At 36.8% G+C, this 18,145-nt stretch overlaps 1 protein-coding gene across 1 annotated transcript in view; it reads left to right on the forward strand.

The window, feature by feature from the left end:
• The window catches only part of TNKS (tankyrase), a 155,141-nt gene that overhangs the window by 79,982 nt on the left and 57,014 nt on the right, over positions 1-18,145 (forward strand). The window lies entirely within an intron of this gene.

The following is an 18,145-nucleotide window of genomic DNA, read 5'->3' on the forward strand; positions in this document are numbered from 1 at the left end:
ACACACACATATATATGGCTGCATTTCACTGGCATCTTTTCACTGTAAATTAAATGCTGTCGTATCTGTTATTGGCAGTTGTGACATATTCATAGAGCTGGTGAAGCAAGGATTTTAAGCATCTTCTCTTAAATGTCAGACACTGAAAGTTATTTGTTAAATGGAACTGCAGCTTTTTCGGTGATAACAATTATAACAACATATATTATTTTCTGTGTGTGATGATGAAAATTAAAAATTTTTGTTTATGTCCTGATTGCCCAGCTTTGTTAGCATATACGTATTGTTTGTTTCTTTCTGGCAGAGGAAAATTTGTTTACTAGATAACCAATACTTTTTCAGGCTGAGAAAATGCTAATGATTTTTCAGGTCTGTTGTAACAGCCCTGCTTTTTTCCCCCCCGCATTGGCTAAGTTTTCGTTATTATATATTGAAAGAAAGTAGATTAGAGCAGTGAAAAATACCTGTATTAATATACACTTGTCATAAGGTAATATATGAAATATGCAGTTGGTATCTTCATTCTCTGCTTCGTATTCTTGCTGAATTTAGACTGAAAATGTAACCCTTTATAGCCTTTGGTATTTGACTGCAAAGTTTTGCAGTGGTTTACCTAAAAGTACTTTGTACTATAAAGTCTTTTTTAAATGAAGATTAATTTTTTAATGTTAAACGATGGCTTTTATATTTTTAAAATCTAAAACAATTTTAAAGTACACTGTAGACACTGAAGAAAATTATCTTGTACCTAATATTTAAATAATTAACTGCTTTGGAATTATTTATATAAAAAATATGCTATGGATGGTATCAGAAGGATGGTACCCCCTTAGAAATAATGAACTGCTTTGCATTTTAAAAAATCATTTTTCTCTGAGTGATAATTTTATAGATTAAAATTATTCAGCTTTCCGTGACTGCCTTCACACTCTTATCCCTATCTAATGAAATTCATATAATAGTGGCATTGAATTGAATCCTTCTGAATATATGTTGTTATTGAAGATGGCTTGAATATCACTTCACATGGCCTAACATTTACCCATCTAACATGTCTCCATTTATCTCTGAATTAATGGAGAGAGACTTCTACTTTCCTGGAAAGTTAAACTATGTATAAATTAAGCTATAAATTAGCAAAGATTTATTCAGTACTATGAATGACTTTTGGGAGATGTTTTCAAATGATAACTGCTCATTTTCTCTTCAGTTTTGAAGTTGCTTTGGAAATTTTAACTTTCTTGAGTTACTTTGAGTTCCAGGTTTTGTTTGGATCCTCCTAGTAGATAGGTGACTTTTATCACTACGCAGAAAAAGACCGTCTTATCTGTAAGTGCAGCTATATCTTAAGACAGAATTCTCTGAGAACCCAGCCTGCTTCAGTTTCTCACAGCCGTTTTAATATTACAGAATTGATGTGAGATTACTGTAACAGAAGTCAGTTTCTATCCCAGCCTTATTTCTCCCTTCCTCACCCTTATACCTTGACAACCCCATTTCTGGCTCAGTAAATTATAATAATTAAGGAGCGTGAACTCTGATAACTAACAAATTACTTCTTCTCTCTGCCTCAACCCTACACAAATAGATAGAACTTCTTTATTTTTCCTTCTCCCCAAAGGAGGAAACCCTTTCCTTATTCCTGTACATAAAACTAATACATTCCTCATTCAAATTCCTATGGTTCTTTTTCTGTATTACTCTGTGGCATTTACCACAGAGTTCTTGAATTGTAGTTATTCATACATATCTTTTTCTTCTACTCGTCTATTAGCTCTCTTTTGTACCAGATCATTCCTGGCACTTTGCATGTAAGAAGCTTAGGCTACGAATATGCTCCCCAATGAACATAATTTTATCCTTCGAGTGAAAAAAAATCATCTGTACTCTTTGCCATATAGGAATTTAACTCAGAAGTATGTCAATGGGAAATTGTGTGTTTTCTGTTACTATATATTATTACTAGTATTATTTTGTTAATTTATTTTTGAGTAATTATAACACAGGGGAGAATTATATATCTTAATAGGTAGAAAATTTTAAATGTCTCAAATATTATTATTATACTGAAGGTCTCGTAACATATAAATAATGCAATAATTTTCCAAAATGTGCTCCTATACTTTTTTAGATTATCAATTTTCTCAAAGTATCTAGAAAAAGAAAGTTGGACTTAAGCATTTATTAGGTTTTGGTGCTATGCATAAAACATAAAAAATCATTCAATATTGTTCATCAATATGCAAAATGCAAATAAAATTTCATGATTAAAATTGAATAATGTGCATATTTATATATTACCTTACTTTATGGCACAAAGCAATTCTTATTAGATGGACCACTTGCACTGAAGCCATAGAATGGTAGATAATCTAGGTGCTGAGGGAGGCTGGGAAAAGATCCTTTAGTTATGAAAATCTCTTTGTTTTCTTGCTGTTGATGTCAAGAGAATGTGTAAACAAATCTAGCTGCTAAATTACGAGTCTACCTGATATATTCAGTATTTTTCCAGGCCATTTAATTCATTTGTTTATCTAGAATTAAGGAAGTCCGATTGTATATTAACAAGAGGACACAGGTGTTTTACATATGTAGTAAGGTATATGAAGTTTCATTTCTTGACTTTGCATTTTAGAGCACAGTGCAGAATCAGATTCAGTTTAAAGGTTTTAAAATGACTGTCTTAATGCTTAACTGAATCTTTGGTTGGCTCTGTTACTATGATTCCTGGTTTGTAAATTTTAAAAGCCCATGGAAATGTTAGTTTTGAAATGTTTTTAGAAAAGAAGTGTTCCTTATACACTAACTAGTAGGTGGAGAAATTGCCAAGTTGTATGTGGGGGTTTTAGACTTCAGTATTCCTTTTTCAAGTAATATGTGGGCTTATACAATGACAGTGTAAATTTTAAATAGTCCCCTAATTCTATACTGTGACTTGATGATTATCTAATTAAGTAATAATCTGAGCAGTTAAAACTTTTATTTCCGACAGACATTTGGTTTTCTAACCTGTAGAGTCTGAAAATAGTAAATAAGGTTTTAAGTAATTTGTATTGTTATATTTTGTTTTATTTTACATGTAAATCAAAGCAGAGCTTGACTCCTCTAGAAATTTCCAGTTGTTGTTTTCCCTAAAAAGCAAAGGCAAAAAAGTTTTTAGTGATGTTTTGTTTTAAAATGCTACTTTCATTTAATTATACGTGTATTCTAATACTGGCCGTTTTAGAAACATAGGGCATTGATATAGTTAGACATAGCATTCCAGTTTCCTATTTTGAATTGTAGTGACCAGGTCCTTAAAACAGATTGCTTCCCTTCTATAATTCCTGTATTTTTAAACTTATGTTTCTTGTCCTTTAATCTCCCTTTACAGCATTTTCTGTCAAGATCAGATGTTTTATTAGCAATTATCCAAATATTCAAGTCTTGTTTGATATGTAAATTTAAGATGGTGGTCATCTTATTTTTCAATATTAATTTTTATAAGGATTTTACAGTGCATGAAAATAAATATTTGAATACATCTCAAATTATTTCAACACTCAACCCTTTTCAGAATTCTTTTAGGTCTGTGTCCCTTTCCTGATTGCCTTTATCCCCTTCCAAAATAAATATCCTAAATTTATCCCCTCCTTATAACAAGGAATAGGTTGGAGTTTGACATTACTGTATGTATTCCGAAATATGTATCTTTGCATGCATTTTCTATGCCTACCATTGCTGTAACTGTACATCACTAAATATTGAAAGTAAGTAAAGTTTGGTTGGAATTTTTATTTTCATTATTTTCAGTGTGATTTCTGGTGGTTTCTCTCTGCTCCTTTTATTCATTCAGTCTACACTCAATACATACCATGTATAGGTCACTATTCTAGTGTCATGGGAGCTAACTGTGTATTTAATATTATTGGTTCACTCGGAGTTCAAAATTGATGGAATGATTAAGATACTATCCTAGACATTGAAGCCAATGCCTAAAAATGTGATTCCTTTTGCTGTGATAGAGTTATAAAATGTAGATTTGAGGTGAGGGTTTTTTCCCTAGCTCTTTTATTTTGAAGGCATTAGTATTTAGACATGTATGCTCTTCTGTAAGAAACCACAAATTTAGATGAAAGACAACTGGAGAAGCATGTTTTAAATTCAGAAAGATTACTGAAGGGTTTCTTTAAATGTCAGATTTCTACTGTGTAAATGTTTGCTTCCATAAAATAGTTAATAATGAATAAGACTATGGAAATGGAGAAAAGTAAAGTGTTTAAAAACTATTTTTTAATGGAGATCAATCAGAAGTAAAGTAGAGTTTAATACCATCCCTCGAAGATACCATAAAAAGCTGTGTGATAGAGTTGAAAGAGCAAATAGGCTTTGAGGCCAAACAGATGGATTCTATTCTCTACTTGTCTGCTTTCTAAGCGTGTGGCTATGGCACTGCAGTTTTCAGTGTATTCTTTACCAAATAGAGATAATGATGCCCCTTCCACAAGACATTTGAGAGGATTAAATGAAATTATGTGATTAATATAACCCACAATAGAACCTCAGTAAATTAGATCCCCACTTCTTTGATACATTTTTTAAAGCTTTTCAGCATATTTAGAATGGACATACACATACTTTTGGAGCTTCCCAGGTGGCACAGTGGCAAAGAATCCACCTGCCATTGCAGGAGACTCAGGGGTGCAGGTTCCATCCCTGGGTGGGGAAGATCCCCGGGAGAAGGAAATGGCAACCCACTCCAGTATTCTTGCCTGGGAAATCCCATGGACAAAGGAGTCTGGCAGGCTGTAGTCCCTGAGGTCACAAAGAGTCAGAGATGACTGAGTGAGCATGCACATACATACTTCTGAGTACTTTAACAGTCCCCAGTTCTCCACTTAAATTGTATATTATCCAAGCTCAGTCCTAGGTGGCATTTGAATAAAATGTAGGTTACCAGGTAATCTGTAACACATTCAATTGAATTAATTATCTTGAAACTTGGTCTTTGTCCCTTGCCCACTCCATATCACATGTAATAAATAAATTTATTTTTGCAGATTATAAATTAAGAAATGTGTTCATAAGACACATATACCCATTTTAAGAATATCTTTATTAAAAATTAATATTTGGCTGAAAAATAATGCCATGATGTTCATTTGAATTCCATAAAGCATATCCAGTGAGGTACAAAGGATAACTAGGATTAGTGCAATGTTTTTTGTATTCATACTTAAATTTTAGGATTATATGAATTTGTCATATTCTAATACAGTGTTCTTGATGAACAGCTTTCTCCTTCAGTGTAAGTCTTCTCTAAATAGCATGTTGGAATGGATATTAACAATCCTCACATTGTTACTTTGAAGATCCCTCAGTGAACCAGGCCTCTCATTATTTATGATCTTGACTGGTCCATTCCCACACAACCTGTGAACAACGACTGGGACTGCTTTGAAAATAAAAGTTGAAGTGATGCTCTGCCAGGTTTGGGACTAGCCCGTGGAATTGGCCTAGTAGCTGCAGTTTCTTGCTCTTGGAATGCTCTTTCTTAGAACCCAGATGCCACACCGTGAGGAAGCACAAGCAGCTGTGTGGGAAGTTCATGTGGAAGATGAAGAACTGAGGCCTCTAGCCAAAAACCCCCACCGAGCTTGGTTAAGGGTCTGAATGACTCCTTTTTTTTTTTCTTTTTCTCTTTGTTTCTTTTTTTTTTTTTTTAATTTTAATTGGGGGCTAATTACTTTACAGTATTGTAGTGGTTTTTGCCATACATTCACATGAATCAGCCATGGGTTTACATGTGTTCCCCATCCTGTACCCCCTTCCCACCTCCTTCCGCATCCCATCCCTCTGGGTCATCCCAGTGCACCAGCCCTGAGCACCCTGCCTCATGCATTGAACCTGGACTAGCGATCTGTTGCACATATGATAATATACATGTTTCAGTGCTATTCTCTCAATTCATTGCACCCTCTGAATGACTCTTAACTCTCCACGTGTCCTAGACTTTTAGCTTCAGTTGAGTGTCCAGTCTAGCCTCCAGGTGACACTAACCATCCTAACACCTAGTTCATACCACACAGAGCAGAAGAACCACCCAAGTAACCTACCATTTTGGGGGTAGTGTGTTATGTACTAGTAGCTAACTGAAATACCCTATGCGAAAATATAACGCAGTGCCTGTTATATAACTGAGTGCGTATTATCTATTGGGCAAGAAAGTTTGTGTCTTTTCTCAGGTAGATTACTGAAAATGGTTCTTTCATAGCTACTTGGAAGAACAAGTGAAATTTTTTAAATAAATCAGCAAACATTTATTTCTTTCGATATGCTCACTTATTTTATATTTATATCTTACAATTTAAGATACTTTTCCCTCAGAATGCAAAAAAAAAAAACGAAAAACAAAATTTATGCACATCTTTTTGGGTCGTGGCATTGTAGGAAAAAGCAGAACATTGAAATTGAAAGACCAAGTTTTAAGTTAAAATCATTACTAACTGTGATTGTGGCAAGTTCTTTATATCTCTGAGTTCTCAATCTTTTAGCTTAAGAAATGACAGGTTTGGGCCTCATGAACTCAGATTTACCTTTCAGCTCTAACATCTTAAGATTTTCATGTGTTTTGTTGTTTTTCATCAGAGTTATAATACAAGATTGGATTATATAAGAGTCAGTAGTGTTACATGAGATAAAACATACCTGATATCTAAAATAAAGTTTACATACAGCATTTTTCACCTTTAAGAAAGTCTTAGTGTTACCTGAGGGCACATGTGTATATCCCTGTGGCTTTTAGTGGCCTTTATCATCCTCCTCTGTTCTTGCCAAATCTTGATTTGGAAAAGGTCAGAGCATTTTTTTAATTTCCAGCTTTTCTGGCTCATAGTTTAGATGTTGCTTGGGATTATAGGAAGGTCAAAGTGCAGTTAAGTCTGCATGAGGGAACTCTTCAAATACTTTAATTATGTATCTAATCAAATCACTTCTTTAAAGTACATCTTACTGAGTAGTGCATGTCGTACTGTAAGGCAGAAATCAGTGAGAGCAAGTGTTCTTGCCTGCTGGTGTTGGGATATACTATATAAAATCTTTATGCCTGTGTATATTCATTTTATAACAATAAAGGCTTGAAAATGCCTTCTTTATTTTTCATTAGGGAATCACTTCTACTAAAACAGTCTCTATTTTGTCACGCATGACATCTCTACTGGTAGGGGTAATTAGTACCCATGCCAACCATGTTTTGTTTCTCTCTCTGAGAAAAAAATTTTTAGTAGAAAGGGATATGTGTAAAAAAGCAGGTGGTAAAACAGGAATTCAGTTTAGCTCAGCTTAGCCACCCTCTTCTGAACTTTGGTTTCTCCTATATGCTCACGCTAAGTCTCTAAATCGTGTCCAACTCTGCAGCCCCGTGGACTGGAACCTGCTAGGATCCTCTGTCCTTGGGATTTCCCAGGCAAGAATATCGGAGTGGGTTGCCATTTCCTTCTCCAGAGGATCTTGCCGAGCCAGGGATCGAACCCACATCTCCTGCATTGGCAGGCAGGTTCTCTACCAGTTAGCTACCAGGGAAGCCCCTGATTTCTCCTATACTCACATCCAAAAGACCCAAGTTTCCTGCAGTTTTCAGTATAGACAAGTTGAGGGATAAAAAACAGTGAGTACGAAATCATTTTGCTATGAGTATGATTCATTATTAAAATTCAATTTAGAAGTGCAATTACAAGCGTGACACTTCAGTATAGCCTTGTAAGAATCTAAAGTGATTCCTCTGTCTCTCCAATGAACCACATTTTATAGGGTAGGTTAAATTACAGCTGCAGCAGTAGCTTGAAAAACACCCACCTGGCAGAGTGTTACGGGAATGGGAGATTAAGAAGAAACACAGAAGGTCACTTTAATGCTATTCCTAGTTCCTCAGTAGTGGAATTGTCAGTGGTGTTATTTACATATAATTATTTATCAATTATTACATGATAAAGAGATTTTAAAATAGTTCTCTGATGATTATGATTGGTTATGATCTCTTTGGCCTTAACTGTTTAGTTAATATCACTTGAAGTAGAGTGTTCCCCCATCAGCTCTTAAGTCCTTTCAAGTGAAGGGTGAACCTTAGTCTGTGAAAAGGATTCCTTAGTTACAAAGAAAGTCTGGTTTCAGAAACTCTTCTGGCCTAATGAGAGGCAGCAAAAAGTGGAGACTTCATTATGGACTGAAGAACTTTGATATTATCTGTAGCTTTGGATTGGTATTACGAGAAACAGTTGTTTGGCCATCATATAAAAACAATGTGAAACAGTTCATTCATTGTGGACCACCATCTGGTGCCTCAGTTAGCTCGGGCTGCCATAGCATAGACTGGGTGGTTTAAACAGCAAAAGTTTATTTCTCCCAGTTCTGGAGGCTAGGAAATCCAAGATCAAAGTGCCAGCGCGGTCAGTTTCTGAGGAGGGGATCTCTTCCTGACTTGTGGAGGGCTGCCTTCTTGCCAAGAGAGAAAAAGAATTCTTGGCTGTCTGTTTATAAGGGCACCAGTCCTATCTAGAGGACTTTTACGCTCATGACCTCATCTACCCTGATTACCTCCTGGAAGTCCTGTCTCCCGTCTCCTGGAATATCCCATCACAGTGAAGGCTGGGGCTTCAACATATAAACCGGAAGGGTGGACCCAAACATTCACCTGGTTTTTTTTGTATGCTGCCTTTTTTTTTAAGTATAATAATTGCTCATGAAATCTCCCCACACACACAAAAGCGTATTCTTCCATTCCTCAATTCCTCAATTAATTTAGAATTATAAAAGGAAATTTCTAAAAGTATTAAGAATCTAAATAATATTCTTTTTTAAGAGAAGACTATTTTCAGTGACTAATAAAATGTCCTTCTCTGATAAAAATGGCATCAAGAGTAAAACTTTAAAAACACGATAAATACCATGCATGATTATTTGATATACATATTTGGGTAATCAAATTAGTAAATTTGGAAATCGACTAAATATTAAATACTTTATATGTTGATTTTTCCCTTTTGTAAAGGTATTTTTATTTTTCAATACTAACATGATACTCCCCTACTCTGAATACCATAAAAATGCCCATTAAAGTTACCTCCTAGTTTCTGAGAGGGCTCAGAATTGAGTAAAGGCAAGGAATCACTTCTTTTTTTAAGAAGTCCTACATTTTTAGGGAACCCTCCTCACCGTTGGTGGCTATGTAAATTGGTGCAGCCACTATGGAGAACAGTGGCTTGGGCAGGAATAGAGCTGGAGATCTTCGCACCTGGCTGCCTCTGGCTGCCGAATTCACATGTGCAAACTCAGAAGTGACAGGACTTGATCACTAAAGGAACTCGAGGTGACACTATGTCTCCCAAGTCCTGGAGCTCTGGAGACACTAAAATCAGCTAAAGGAATTTCTCATTCTCAGAGTTTGTATAGTTAAAATGACTCCCTAAGGGTCTAAGGTGAAATGATTTCCCCATAAATAATCTTTAAATGAAACTCAGTGGACTCATTTCCTTGTACTTCCAGAATAAGACATCTGTCTGTTGAACTTTCGTTAGAATCTTTGATGTTTAGATTTGAAAACCTGAGATTGTAAATATTAATTACAATAAGGAATTCAGGTGAGATTCGAATAGTCCAAAAACTTTTCTTTTGAAAAGTATAAAACATCAGGCTACTGTCAGACCACGCAACCTGATTTCCATAAAGTCTGCCAGCTGTTTCTCATTAAACAATGCAAAATTAACATTGCACCCCCTGAAACTGCTAAGCATTCTTTTTTCTTTCCCATACAAACCCTGTGAGAGGATGCTAGGAACTCATTTTCATGCATACATTTCAGTTCTTCTGCTGGTTCTGAGGCTGGTAAAGAGAAACACAAATTTCTGGCTGTTGAAGAATCCCCTTGGAGTTTCCACAGTGATAACGTTAAGTTAAAATTTAATTAAGTTGGCATTCAGAGCTTTACCCTCACAAAGATTCCTCTATGGATTACCTGCTCTTTCTTGTCTGTTCATTTCCTTTTCCCTGTCCTTCTCTTCACCATACATAACACTTAAAGATAGTCTTTTATAGTCTTACTTTAAAAAATAAACTTTTACTCTATAAGGCAATTGAAGTATAGAAGTTTTATTGTATTAGTTATTTCATAAATTCTACAAATTTTCAAGTGCCTTAGGTTCCTTCCTAAAGATAACTACATGTGTTACTTTGGAAAGGCATTCTCTTTAAGGCTATAAAATATCAATCATTATTCTACCTCACTGAACTTTATTTGGAAGAGGACTTAAATGGCAGCTAGTCCAGCCTCTTCCCTCCAATAACTCTGATAGGTTGACATCTCACTCTACTTGATCTGGCTCAACAGATCATCTTTGGTTTAGCACCAAACTTAGAATTTCACACTTTAAGGAGAGATATTGACCAGTCAGAAGGTGACCAGGAAGGTAATTTTAAAAAATCATTCTTTAAGAAGCAGTTGAATCAACTGGAGGGATTTAGTTCGGGAAGAGACCAAATGACCATCCATTAGAGATACATAGAAAAATCTAGCACTAGGAAAGAAGCAGATAAATTATCTTCTTTAATTTCAGTATTCTGTTATTCTTCCATGTCCTCTGGTGCTTATTCTAAATAACTTCTTTTGTTAAGAAGTCCTACATTTCTAGGGAACCCTCCTACACTTTTGGTGGCAATGTAAATAGGTGCAGCCACTGTGGAGAACAGTATGGAGGTTTCTTAAAAAGACTAAAGTTCCCAAGTGATCCAGTAATCTCCCTCCTGAGCATGTATCCAGAAAAAGATGAAAACTCTTAAGTCAAAAAGATATTTACACCCCAGGTTCACAGCAGCACTGTTTACAATAGCCAGAACATGAAAGCAACCTAAGTGTCTATCAGCAGATAAGTGGATAAAGAAGACATGATGTATATATACAGTGGAATATTACTCAGCCATAAAAAAGAATGAAATAATGCCATTTGCAGCAACACACATGGACCTAGGGATTATCATACTAAGTAAAGGAAGACAAAGAAAGACAAATATATGATATCTAAAATGAACTTATTTACAAAACAGAAATAGTCTAACAGATATAGAAAACAAACTCTTGGTTACCAACAGGGAAAAGCAAGGAGAGATATAAATTAAGAATTTGGGATTGATAGATACACACTACTATATATAAAGTAGATGAACAGCAAGAACCTACTGTATATCACAGGGAACTGTATTCAATATCTTACAATAATCTATAATGGAAAAGTATATAGATATGAATCACTTTGCCATATGCCTGAAAATAACACAACAGTACTTCAATTTAAAAAAAAAAAAAAAAGGAAAGAAAGAAGTCCTACATTTCTGGGACACTCATCCAATAGTATGTCACACTCTGAATATTGATAGGGTTTGATTTGAATGCTGAGTTGAGTCAGAACTACCAAAGCGATCCCTGCCCACCAAGAGCAATTTCCCGTCTCTCTCAGCCATACTCATCCATTTCTGAACATCCTCTCCAGAATCTGAGTGCCAGAACCCAGCCAAAGGAAAGGAAGGAAGTCAGACTTCCCTGCATTTGATCTGACTCTGCTATTAACTTGCCATATTAATCCCCATGTTTCCTAGTTTCCTTATCTGTTGTGTGGAGATAATAATAGTCTCTAGCTCTGGTCAATGTTTATGTAAAGTAAGCAAGTTAATACATATAATGCACTTTAGTACATAGAAAGTACGCAGTAGGTTTTAGCTATTATTTTACCAAAATACTTTGTATTTTCAAAGTGTTTTTATATCTTCTATTTCATTTTCACCAGAAAGTAACACTGTAAAGAAGCCAGTACTATTATTACTCTCTTATTTCAGAGATTGAGACTTACAAACATTAATATGTTAAATGCTCCTAGATTGTAGGAATAGTTGTCTTACTAATGAGAAGTAACAGTCTTGTTGTAGTCCGCTGTGATGGGACTGTGGCTATTATTAGGTGCATTAGCTCCAGGCACTACCCTTTAGAGAACTGCTGACCGAGTGTCCCTGCATCAGAGAAAAAGACTCAATGGGAAAGAAAACATTATTATTAGAAGATCTAATAATGTGTGGTCTGTAGAAAAGAAACAAGTTAAAGGAGATACTTGGGAAAGAAGTGAATTAAGCTATCTTTTTAAAGTTTTATTTCTACTTTGGTTCATCAGTTTTCATTCTGCAGATAGTTTTTCTCTTTTAAATTATTTTTATAATAGCTCAAGAGTTGAGAAGCTACAAGGAAACTTGTTATGATACTACTTAAAATATCCATTCTAAAGACAGGTGTCAGTGATGAGATATAGTTATTTCCATGGACTCATGCCCATATTGATTCTCTGGCTTATAATTTGGTTTGATTCTGATTTAAGTTTCACTGTCTCAAAGAACTTCTTAGCTATACTTCACACTCTATGCCTAAAGGTAATTTAATAAGCTCTGATTATGCAGTTATTATATCTTCCTGAGAGTTTTATATTAATGGCTGATATAGTATTTTCTTTGTAGAAGGGGCACACTGATCTGTCTTAACCAATGGTAAGTTTGAATGAGATGTGTTTTGTTAAGATAACCAGAACAGAGATGGAGCATTTATAAATGTCCATTTATATGGTGTTAGTCACTCAGTCATGTCTGACTCTTTGCGACCCCATGGACTATAACCTGCCAGGCTCTTCTGTCTGTGGGATTCTCCAGGCAAGAGTACTGGAGTGGGTTGCTATTTCCTTCTCTTTATAAGGTGATGGTTATTAAATAATTATGGCACAGCTACACAATGGAAATACTATACAAAGAATAAGATGGACCTATATGTGCTAGTATTTTTAAGAGAAAAAAAAAAAGCCAATTCAGAAGAATATAGTATGATCTATTTGTGTGACAAGTGAAAGTATTAGTCCCTCAGTTGTGTACAACTTTGTGACCCTGTGAACTTAGCCTCCCAGGCTCCTCTGTCCATGGAATTCTCCAGGCAAGAGTACTGGAATGAGTTGCCATACCCTTCTCCAGAGGATCTTCCCAACTCAGGAATCAAACCCAGGTCTCCTGCATGCAGGCAGATTCTTTACCATCTGAGCCACCAGGGAAGCCTTGTGTGACAAAAGCAACAGCACAAAGAACTCAGAGAAAAGCAAACACACCTTCATATAACAGAGAGAAATATCTCAGATGATACAACAATAAGCAGTGCCTGTCTTAGGAAAGGCGTTTGTCGAGTAAAGAATGGCAACCCACTCCAGTATTCTGAAGTGGTGGGCTGCTGTCCATAGGATCGCACAGAAGTGACTTAGCATGCATGCATGCATTGGGGAAGGAAATGGCAACCCACTCTGGTGTTCTTGCCTGGGGAACCCCAGGGATGGAGGAGCCTGGTGGGCTGCCGTCTGTGGGGTTGCACAGAGTCGGACACGACTGAAGTGACTTAGCAGCAGCAGCAGCAGTAAGTCTTACCTTATTGCAAATGCATGTGTGCCCTTGGCACACACACTCAGACACACGCGTTATTTTCTGACTTGAGACAGGTCCAGAATCCAAGAGTCATTCAGCTTTAAGTCTGCCTAGAGTTGGGTTATCAACCATCCCAGTTTGCCTGGGGTGCGTGGGTTTCCTAAGACTAGGAATGGCCTGTGCAAACCAGGATGAAGTGATTACCCTAGCCTGAAAAATCCCAGAGGATTTCATCTAGGTCAAAATGAAAATCTTAATGAAAACCGAAATACAGGACACATCATGACGTCAGGCAGCTCTCTGTTGACTTAGATCATGGCTTCTCAGTTGTGGCTTTGTTCTTTCCTAGGGAATGCTTCATACATCACACAGGCCTGTATTGAAATGTGGTATAAATCTTTTACGCAAATTCAAAGTCATATTCACCAAGCTGGATTATATGTATCCCCTCTTCTCTTTCACTAATGTAAATCAAAAGCAGACTATAACTTTCATTTCATTACTAGCATGAAGCACTGTGTTAAGCCTTCGAACATAAAATTAAAATATACTCCTCATTCTCAACAAGCTCACATTGGATTGGAGGAGACAGACACATAAATATCAATGTTTAACTGTGTTATTTTGTGACAAGTGTTAAAGTAAAAGATAGTGGCACACAGTTTTAGGACCAGTCTTTAGCAGTCTTTTAAGTGAATACTTTTTATTGCCATTAACAGCAATAGGAAATTCTGCAGCCAGAAAAGAAGTGTGGGTACCTAGGTGTGCTAGATACCAAGGAGAAAAACATTTCAAGAAGGAAGAAATGATCACCTATGTCAGATGATGCAAATAGGTGAAGTAAGATGACGGCTGAGAAATGACCATTAGGAAATAACTTCTAAGTGTGCAGGATACTCAATAAGGTGATAATAAGTAATAATCACCATTTGTTGAGCTTTTTCTGTGTGATACTGTATTAGGTGCTTATTTATATAGTTAACTTTAATCCATAAGATAGTCTTACGTGGTAGGAATTATAATTCTCATTTTATAGATATTAGAAGCCAAGGCTCAGACATTAAGAAACGAGTCCAAAGCCACATAGCTTGTAAATTTTGCAAAAGAGAAATGCAAACCCAAAACTTAAAAGTCTCTGCTCATCACTTCTTTGTACTGTGCTGCCTACAATTCTGTTATAAAGTTGTGTGCACAATTTTTTATATACTTTTAATTTAAAAATGTTTACATTTTTACAGTGTTGTGTTGTTTTCTGCCATACAACAATGCAAATCAGCCATAATTATCATCCACAATTTTATAACAGAATTGTTGGTTGTTCCTGTTTTAGCTATGCATGTATAAAGTTTAGGATAAGTTCATGCATTATTGTGTGCTTCAAATCTGTATCATAAGAAACAAAGATAAATATACATATATGTTTCTTTTTTCTCTTATGGCCTGATTCCAAGAAGAAAACTTTGAATTATGGGATTTAAGTAAGGATTCTTTTTTGTATAAACATTTTACAATATAAAAGTAGTAGTAATAGCAAATCTCTTTCAGCAGAATAGTATTAAGATAGGTTTTTTGATAGAGCTATATGTTTGCAGTTGTTTCATATTTTATCACTCTACATGTTTGACTTTTAAAGTATTCACAACAAAAAAGTCTGTTTTAAAAGTAAATCTGAGGTATGCACACTGACAGGTTGCCGTGCTGTCCTGTCCACAACGATGCCTCAAATGTTTGGTTCTTGTGTTTGCTAGTTTACAGCCACCACAAAATTATCAAGTACCATGTGTGAGTAAATGGTCTGCTTTTTCTCCCCCCAAAACCAAAATTATACTCTGTTAATTATCCTAGCATTTAGAAAATTCCTCTTAGCATTGTTTTGCCATTTAGTAGTTGAGGTGTAATGTTGACACTAGTGGTAACCATTCACTAAATTTAGTCCTGCATCATGTGATTTTAATTGCTTTGCATCAGAAGATAGCATTTAGTATATAATGTTTAGTTGTAAATGTTTTTCTAGAGGAAAAACCCCTGGGCTCAGTAGTAGGAACTTGTTCAAATCATCCTTTGTTCTCAATTTGTACTTTTTCTTTTTGCTTTATACCATTTCCTCAGATTTACTGCATGCATTTCACAGACTTTTATGTGCCTTCCAATGATACTATTTAGTTTGCATAATTAGCATCCACAGTAGAATGACTGCTGGGAAAGTTTCATCTAGCATGTTCAGCACGCACTGCCTACGAATTCATCTGCTCCCGTAGCTCATCTTTCTCTGCCTAGATGCCGATATCATTTTGCTAACTGACACCGTCATTCTGTCTCTCCTAGATTAGTCCTGCAGGCTTCTATTCAGGTCTTGCTGCCATCAGATTTGCCCTCCCTGTCCAGTCTATTCTCCATTGAGTGACACAGAGTGATCTTTCCAAAACTCCATTCTCAGCCCCATTACCGCCAGGGTATCATATAGGCACTTCAAACTCAATAAACCCGAACTTCACAGTCTTTCCCTTTCGGTTCCCTTCCCATCTCCCCTTTATCCCTCCCTCCCTTCTTTCGTTTTTAAAAGCAAGCTTCAAAAGCAGCCTAACATCTGCATAAGGAGAGAATGGTGAGAGAGAAGGCAGAAAAATATTTAAAGTAAAGTAATAATAGCTGAAAGTTATTCAGATTTGGTGAATACTATACATAATAGATGGGAGTACCAGACCACCTGACCTGCCTCTTGAGAAACCTGTATGCAGGTCAGGAAGCAACAGTTAGAACTGGACATGGGACAACAGACTGGTTCCAAATAGGAAAAGGAGTACATCAAGGCTGTATATTGTCACCCTGCTTATTTAACTTATATGCAGAGTACATCATGAGAAACACTGGACTTGAAGAAGCACAAGCTGGAATCAAGATTGCCGGGAGAAATATCAATAACCTCAGATATGCAGATGACACCACCCTTATGGCAGAGAGTGAAGAGGAACTAAAAAGCCTCTTGAAAGTGAAAGAGGAGAGTGAAAAAGTTGGCTTAAAGCTCAACATTCAGAAAACTAAGATCATGGCATCTGGTCCCATCACCTCATGGGAAATAGATGGGAAGACAGTAGAAACAGTGTCAGACTTCATTTTTGGGGGCTCCAAAATCACTGCGGATGGTGACTGCAGCCATGAAATTAAAAGATGCTTACTCCTTGGAAGGAAAGTTATGACCAACCTAGATAGCGTATTAAAAAGCAGAGACATTACTTTGCCAACCAAGGTCCGTCTGGTCAAGGCTATGGTTTTTCCAGTGGTTATGTATGGATGTGAGAGTTGGACTGTGAAGAAAGCTGAGTGCCGAAAAATTGATGCTTTTGAACTGTGGTGTTGGAGAAGACTCTTGAGAGTCCCTTGGACTGCAAGGAGATCCAACCAGTCCATCCTAGGGGAGATCAGTCCTGGGTGTTCATTGGAAGGACTGATGCTGATGCTGAAACTTCAGTACTTTGGCCACCTCATGCTAAGAGTTGACTCATTGGAAAAGACCCTGATGCTGGGAGGGATTGGGGGCAGGAGGAGAAGGGGACGACAGAGGATGAGATGGCTGGATGGCATCACCGACACGATGGGTATGAGTTTGAGTAAACTCCGGGAGTTGGTGATGGACAGGGAGGCCTGGCGTGCTGAGATTCATAGGGTCGCAAAGAGTCGGACACGAGTGAGCAACTGAACTGAACTGACTGTACTGAATACATAATGGATCCAAGAAACTCAGCCAGCCCCAGGCACTCACATATACCAAAAAAAGAAGAAAAATGCTCTACCAGGGTACATCACAAATCAAATTGCTTAATGTCTCTTAATGATAAAGTGAAATTATGAGTGTACCCAGAAGAAAAACCACATGTACACAGGAATAAAGATAGGATGTAGGCGGATTTCTAGTCTCAAAGAGTGCAAGCCAGAAGATAGTGAAACGACATCTTTAAAATGTTAAAGGAAGGGGAAAATAAGTCCTGGAAATAACTTGATAGTCCTTGGAGGTATTTGCAATAACATTTGACATGTGTCTGAAGGCAGAAACTTGGACGGGCTTGTTGTTTGATGATTCAGAAATTTTAATCATCTATTTTCATATGGCATTTTACATTTTAAAGGTGTTTAAATGTGGGAGAAAACTTTTCACACTGTTTGGAAATAGCCAAGAGAGTGGTTTTATCTCCATTTTGCATGTGAGAAAGCTGAGCTAGTAGTTAACATAATGTTTACAGTTCTGTAAGATCCAGGACTGTGATCAGGTTTCCTGACTTCCTATTCAGGACCTTCTTCTATCTACCCAACCTCGTCACTAGCTATGTCTTGCTCAAAAATAATTCCTAAAGTTAGAAACCATCAGGATAAATAAAATGTATGGAGTGCCTTCGGAGAAGGCAGTGGCACCCCACTCCAGTACTCTTGCCTGAAAAATCCCATGGACGGAGAAGGCTGGTAGGCTGCAGTCCGTGGGGTCGCAGAGTCGGACACGACTGAGCGACTTCACTTTCACTTTTCACTTTCATTCATTGGAGAAGGAAATGGCAACCCACTCCAGTGTTCTTGCCTGGAGAATCCCAGGGACGGCGAAGCCTGGTAGGCTGCCGTCTATGGGGTCGCACAGAGTCAGACATGACTGAAGCGACTTAGCAGCAGCAGCAGCATGGAGTGCCTTGAAAGC

This window comes from Cervus canadensis, chromosome 31 (genome assembly GCF_019320065.1).
Source record: "Cervus canadensis isolate Bull #8, Minnesota chromosome 31, ASM1932006v1, whole genome shotgun sequence".
In the NCBI taxonomy this organism is placed as follows: Eukaryota; Metazoa; Chordata; class Mammalia; order Artiodactyla; family Cervidae; genus Cervus; species Cervus canadensis.